At 41.9% G+C, this 7,117-nt stretch overlaps 1 pseudogene across 1 annotated transcript; it reads right to left on the bottom strand.

Annotated features, from left to right (window-relative positions):
* Nucleotides 1-819: 819 nt before the first annotated feature.
* Nucleotides 820-1,618, bottom strand: LOC148003669 (bromodomain testis-specific protein pseudogene; annotated as a pseudogene). Its single transcript, XR_015628962.1, has one exon. The product of XR_015628962.1 is annotated as a bromodomain testis-specific protein pseudogene (transcript).
* Nucleotides 1,619-7,117: the final 5,499 nt, after the last annotated feature.

Consider the following 7,117-nt stretch of genomic DNA (forward strand, 5'->3'; position numbering starts at 1 on the left):
TCCACAATGCTCCAGAAGATCAAGTAGCTCTTCTCTTCCTGTATCCTACTCATTGTTTTATCCTAAATTTTTAGGTTAAACTGGTTTTCTCTGGGAAACAACAGGCTTCTTAATCAAGGGAAGGAGGCAAGCTAACTGCAGACCTTCACCCACCCCATCATTCCTCCAAGTCCAATCTCTCAGTCCATCCAGACCTCTGGAGTAGTTCTTCTATGACCTCACAACCCTCTCTTCTTGAGGGCACTGAAAGATCTCTGTGAAACACCCTACCTTTATTCTTCCTGCGATTCCCCTCAGCTCCCCTTCCTATCCCATTCCTAATCCTAAGTCCCAGTGTTTAAGAATACAAAGAATGAGGATCAGACTCCCTTGTACAACTAATGGATGGGTCTGGTGCTGGAAAAAGCTGCATGTGACCCTTTATAGAGGTAGGATGAGGGTCTTGGAATGAGTAAATTGTAGTTATAGGGTTTACTAGTATCTTTCTGAGAGGCTTTCTTGTTTGTAGTTGGTACTAAAGGTCCGGCAGACTATCTGAGGTGACTGACAATAGTTGAAATCATACTTTACCACTGAGACAGTTCTATTATTCCAAACCCTAAAAAGCTATAAAGAGATGGAGAGCAAGGGCATAAAAACATGGGAAATACAGGCTTCACAAAAAGTGAGGGACATGAGTATTAATGACTATTTCTTAACTGTTTCTGGGTGAGGAGAGTCAATGTCAGTAGCGGTTGTTGCAGGTCTGTTGGAGTAGGGTTCTCTGATTATTTTGCATTAATTAAGAGAGTTTTCTCCTGATATATTGGCTGTGACACATCATACATGGATCGTTCCAAGATCCATGGGGTTTTTGACAATGTCATAGTAGTTGTGGAGTCCCAAAGCATCCACGTCCACAGGGTTGTAGAAGGGCCATGCGTACGGCAGATGCTTCTTGGCAAGCATTTCTTTAAGAATCTCGCTGCAGTGCTTCAACTGCTCCGTTACTTTGACCGTTTTTAAAACCCTGTGTTGCTGCTGAGAGTCTGGCAGGACGCTCTTCACTGTGTTTTCCTTCACTGGCGCATTCGCCGGCTTCGCTTCTCTCAGTGGCGGAGGGGATTCACTACTTGCTTTAGCTGAGGAAGTGGTAGGAGTTGTTGTGTCCGCCCTCCTCTTCACACCCTTTGTAATTTGGACCACAGTCTGTGAGTCGCAGGTCGGGGGAGCCTCTTGTGCCATGTTTAAGGGAGAGAGACAGACATCAGGAAACCCAGCAGGAATTTCTTGTCGCTTAAACACATTTTCTGCCGATTTGGAGGGAGTTTGTTCCTTAGCAGAGGAAACGGCTGTCTTTTGTTGGATATCTTTCTTCATTCTCTCCTTGCCACCCACAATCTGCTCTTCCTGTGGCATCTGAGACAGCTTCTGCATAAATAACTTCTCCAGAGCTTGGGCCATAACCACAATGTCATCTCCAGGCTTGTTGTATAAGTAGCAGTTTGAGAACATCGTGTTGAAGTCTCCCACGCATTCGGAAGCCTTCTCGTAGTACCTGTTTTCCAGCCGCTTCTTAATTGTACTTAAATCCATTGGCGTCTCTATGATGGTGTAATAGTCAGGCAGCTTGAGCTTCGCGGCAGCTCATGCATCCTTGGAGAAATTTTGAAACCAATAGTCATTAGAAAGCTGTAAAGAGATTATTATTTAATTAGAGAGTAAAATTGAGAGATTGTCAAGGAAGGTAGAATGAGGGGGAGGAGTGAAGACAGAGAGACCAATAAGTTGATGAGAGTAAGAAGTTTTAGAGTTAATTCAGGATGACAGTGGACAATTCTACTACCGGGAGTCGTGCATCAAAGTGAACTAGGAGAAGAAGCTTGGAATGAAGGGTGCAGAAGAACTTAGAAGACTAATGTTAATTGTATCTGGAGCAAAAAGAATGAAGGTCACTTATAGCCACAATTTCTCCATAGCATTAAAAGGGTCATGTTGTAGATAAAACAGTATATAGTGGACAATAGTTTGAGGACTTCAGAAGAGGATATTGTCCACTATGTACTATTTAGATTGACAGCATGAAGCAGTTAAAGAGAGATCAGGAAGCCTAAACCTTTGTAAGCAATTTAGTTGATCTTAGAAACAGGGACTAATTTGTCATGGGCCATCCAACTCATCTTCTTTTTGTCACAAATGCATGAATAAACTCAACTGCACTTAAGTGAACTGAGCTCAACTGAATTGACTGTACCAACTGAACTGCAGTCGACTGACTATACTGGTTCACACTGCACTGCCCTAAGTAACCTCTCCTGAGTTGTTCTCCAGGGAACATTCTATCTCTGACTCATTCTGTCAAATCTTTCTCTGATTAATCACTTTGTCTGCCCCTCAATTAGAGGTTACTTTGAAGCATGGCTGCTTCCCTTTACAAACTAATTTCACCTTCATTGTTTGGGATTAAAGGCATGTACTAAGCATTCAGCCAGAGGGATCCAAGATGTGTGAACATCTGCATTCCAGCTAGATCACTCAGACCTAGAAATTCTGTGGATATGATCAGAACAGATATGTTACTAGATTAAAAATCCCCTACAATTGAGAATTATAGAAAGTTTATATTGTACTTACATAAATCTTGAGAAACAACTTATATCTTAGCAAGTTTTAAGCCATTAAATGAAATCAATAGTCTATTGGGTGTGGGGGGGATGCTGCTCTGTCTTGTTCTTTTTATTTTTGTCACAAAGTCAAATGGCTTGCCTAACATAGTACAGAACCTTTGCAACTCCAGAGCTAACTTAACTTTTCAATATCACAGAACAGTGTAAGATAATATTTTGACATAACCCATATATGAAACACATTTCAATCCCTGATAAACTTAATCCAGTGACCAGAAAACTCAGAGATAAAGAGTTCTGAACCCCATAAATGGAAAAGGTCAACAGAGGCAGTGAAATACATATAAGTGGTACAGTCATCAAAGATGAAACAGATACACAGAACACAGGCTAGAGGATTTTTGAGCTTATTAGCAATTCATACATTTTAGTCACCCCAAATCAGAATACATGAAGACAGGCAAAACACAAGAGAAGACACAGAGGAAAAATAACAGGAGTGACAGTGACAACAATTGGGTAAATTCAGATTTACCAGTTCTACCAAATGGTGTTTCTTTCTTTTTTTTTTTTAAAGAGGCTTTTCTTCAATTGCCTCCTTGCACACCCCAAGCAATGCAAACACTCTCAAGGCTTCCAAAGTGTCAACCTTTTCTAATTAAGTTTGCTGGGATTCTTTGCTTGTCTTTTAGGCTACTACTGATAATGCCTTATATCTTGTGCTAGAGATAGGCAAACTCTTGGCTACCAGTATAGCAGAATGTCCAGAGTTTTCATTTGGTCTGTTGTGAAGCATAGTCATTGAATAGATGCCAAATGGTACTCAGATGCTAGGCCTTCTTGATTGATTTCTCAGATCTCAGTCTTCCAGGGTGTTCCAAGGGTCCCAAGGCAGGCCTTCAAAAGAACTGGAAACTCTGGTGAAATTATCAAACCATCAAATAGGCTTTGTGATGTCTTGCTTGTTGCCCTAGAAAAGGAAAGAGTGAATCTTATCAGACACCCCCCTCCTTTATATCCCCAGATTAGGATCTCATAGAACCAGATGCCATAGAGTATATCTATGATTTACCAGAAGAGGTGTCTGTTAAGGACTAGGTAGCCATTGCCTTTCTGACATTACTCTATGTCTGTAGCCAGCCATCTTACATTGTTACACAAGACCTTCCTCATGCCTAAGTTAATGATTGCCAGCATATGCTGTTAAGTTCTATGCCTCGGTGAGTTCTGTGCTTTGGTGGAAAGCAAGTTCTGTGCTTTAGTGGAAATTCCCAATAACCTCACATTTCCTGAGAACCAGTGGCAATAAAGGCCAGTTAAAACGACTTTACAGTTAGCTATAATAAATTTAGACCTGAACCAAGCACCACAACTACCCAGCAGCAATTCCTACACCTATGTATGAACTTATATTGTTGCTATAAGCTTTTGTGACTTTTGCCTTTTAAAAGTGCCCCTGAGAAACAGAGTCACAGTCTCATTGCCTGAGTCTGATTTGTTTCCATGATGGATCAGTCTTAGAGGGAGGTTTTGGGATGTATGTTCAATAAATTAGCCCTATTTAAAATCCCTGTCTGAGTGGTTAGTGGGACGATTCCTGGAACTAAACGTTTGGGGATTCTTCCAGAATAACCCCCAACTTCTGATCATTCCTTAGTTACAGATAGTGAACAGTGTTTATCCGTGTAGAGGTAAGCAGAAATTGTTATGTTTCTGGTTTGGTCTAGACCCCTGGTGGCTCATGTGAGAAAAACTGGATGCAGCATTACTCTCTTAGTTAGAAGTTGAGGAGCAATGCCACAACCTCCCCTCCAAACCCAGCAAAGAGGAATAGATTTTGATCTTACCCTTTGGATCTGGTTGGTATTCTCTTCCTAGAGGTTCTGTGAACCGCTGTCTGAATCTTTGAAACTTGTCATTATGTCTGTGACTTACTTTCAATTTGTTCTTCAGGCATTTCTCCTATTTTTTACTTCTAATCGGTTTCATTATGGGACAGTTGTCCTCCATTCTGGTCACCCCTCTCTAGGCAGTGCTTTTCCTCAATGATTTTCAAAAGGCCATGCCATCATGGGGAATTGAGTTTTCCCCAGAAAATTCTGGTATCTTTCTGAGCTCAAATGGCCTTCCTTCAGTACCAGCTGAACCAGAGAAAACTCTTTTGACCCCATGGTTATACTTCCCATACAGACTCTTGCCCTCAGATGTCCTGGATTCCCGTCCAGGCTTCCTACATCATAATCTGGTGATTTCTTCTCTCTGACATTCCCAAATGATTGAAAAATCACATTCTGCATCCCATCAAATGCACAGAGGAGGAAACTTGTGCTGGAAACACAGGCAAGACCTGAAGATCCTGTCTTATCTGCCACCTCCATACTGGCCCCTTTGTGGAGACCTACCACCTGAGGCCCCACTACTCCCTGGGGGATTGGTACCTATAGCTCCCTCATCTCCCCTAATCATGCTGCTTTATACATGGTCTGGCACCTGCTTCAGTCCCTTATCTGAAACCTTTTTCTTATGCATTGTTGCCCTATCTGTTGCTGAAGAAGGCAGGCCTTTTATAGTCTATCAATCAGCCTTTCCATACAAGTGATATATACAAGTGGAAGGTCTTGAATTTTCCTTTTTCTGGGAAGCAACAGGCTTCAATATCCCTTTTAGAAACCATCTTTCTTACCCAGAAACCTACCATGGAGGATACCCAACAATGCTTCTGGACTCACTTTACTACCAAAGAGCAGGACCACATCAGACTTGAAGCCCACAAGTTGGTTTGAGGATACATTGGAAGATATTTTGAGAACCCTGTGGAAATTGATTGTGTTTTTCTTAAACTATGTCAGAAAGGGATATTTATATGCATGAAGGCAGGGAGGCCTTTAAAGTCTATCACCAGATTCTAATGGCGGGGTTCAGGGCTGCCACAATGTACCGTACAAATATGTCAGAAAGGGCTGGGGAGATGGCTCAGTGGTTAAGAGCACTGACTGCTCTTCCAGAGGTCCTGAGTTCAAATCCCAGCAACCACATTGGAGGCTCACAACCATCTCTAGTGAGATCTTATGCCCTCTTCTGGTGTGTCTGAAGACAGCTAAAATGTACTTATATATAATAAACAAATCTTTAAAAAAAAACAAAATACAAATATGTCAGAAAGTAAGTCAGATAGTACAGTTACCTGTAGAATCCCCTGCTGTTTCTTGGAGAAATTATTAGACATCTACAGGACTTATACATGAGTTGACCCAGAAGCACCTGAGAACCAACGGTCCATCAATGCTAGCTTTTGTGGGTCAATTTGCCCTGACATTTTCAAAAAAAGTTTCAGAAAATTGAAGGCTTTGAAGGCAAAAATCTGTCTAAAATGAATGGAAATTGCTAGCAGAGCTTACAACAACTGAGACATTCTCAGGAATTCCCAGTAAACTTGCAAAAGTCCTAATTTTGGCCAAGGCACCTTAGAGGGGACAAAGAATACCAAACTCCCACTCCCTTCTGCCTGAGACAAATACAGACAAGACCAATCAACCTTGTCCTAGACTCCTGAGGAATTAATGTGCCTATTACAAAAAAAAAGGGTCATAGGAATGAGAGTGTCTTGAACGGCACCAGAAACTGAAGAGTGTGTTTGACTAAGGAGACTGAGGCAGGTGGGATTTGAAGTCACTTCCCAAGCCCAGGGTAGCTCTATAAGGGTTGGGAGGCTGGTGCCAGTACATTTTCTGGTGGAAAGCAGAGCACACCACTTAGTCCCCCCCAAGTTCTTCGCCCCTATGACTATTCAGACCACCATACTCCATGATGCCACAGGAATTAATCCATACCCATGGACTCCCCAATGATCCATGGATTTAGAAAAAAAAAAAAAAACCTCTATCTTGCTCTTTTCTGGTAATTCCAGAATATCCCTATCCCTCAATAGGAAGAGTTCTCCTAACTAAAGTGGAAGCTCATATCCACTTCTCTCCAGAGGGCAAGGAACCTCAACTCTTGTCTGCATGCTTTCACTATAAGAAAAACATCATCTGAGGCTAGAGGACACAGGGGCTACTTATTCTCAATCCTCTTGAGGAAACTCATTGACTTGACACCCAGATTTGGACAGTAAACAAAAACACTGCAGGTCTGGCCTCTCAGCTCTCTTCAGTTCTGGAAAAACTCACCCACAGCCCTATCAGGATAAGACATTATCCTTTGTAAATAGAGGTCCTGCAGGGATTTAGGCCCTGTATCAATCACGTTAGTGAACGTGGGATCTTGGTTTTATGTCAGTCTTCCTGAAATACTCCTTTGCTATTGGTCCTTAAATATGGAAGGAAACACTATAGACCAGTGCATAACTTAAAGGAGATGAACAAGTGAGAAGAAGACATCCACCTGACAGTACGAAATCTGTTCATGCTTCTAAGCTCCTTACTACCTGACAGGAAAGTTTACAGTGTTAGATTTAAAGTGGTTCTTTAGTATTCCCCTAAACAGGAACAGCCAACCCCTTTTTGCCCTTG

This window comes from Rattus norvegicus, chromosome 9 (genome assembly GCF_021556685.1).
Source record: "Rattus norvegicus strain SHRSP/BbbUtx chromosome 9, alternate assembly SHRSP_T2T, whole genome shotgun sequence".
Lineage (NCBI taxonomy): Eukaryota > Metazoa > Chordata > Mammalia > Rodentia > Muridae > Rattus > Rattus norvegicus.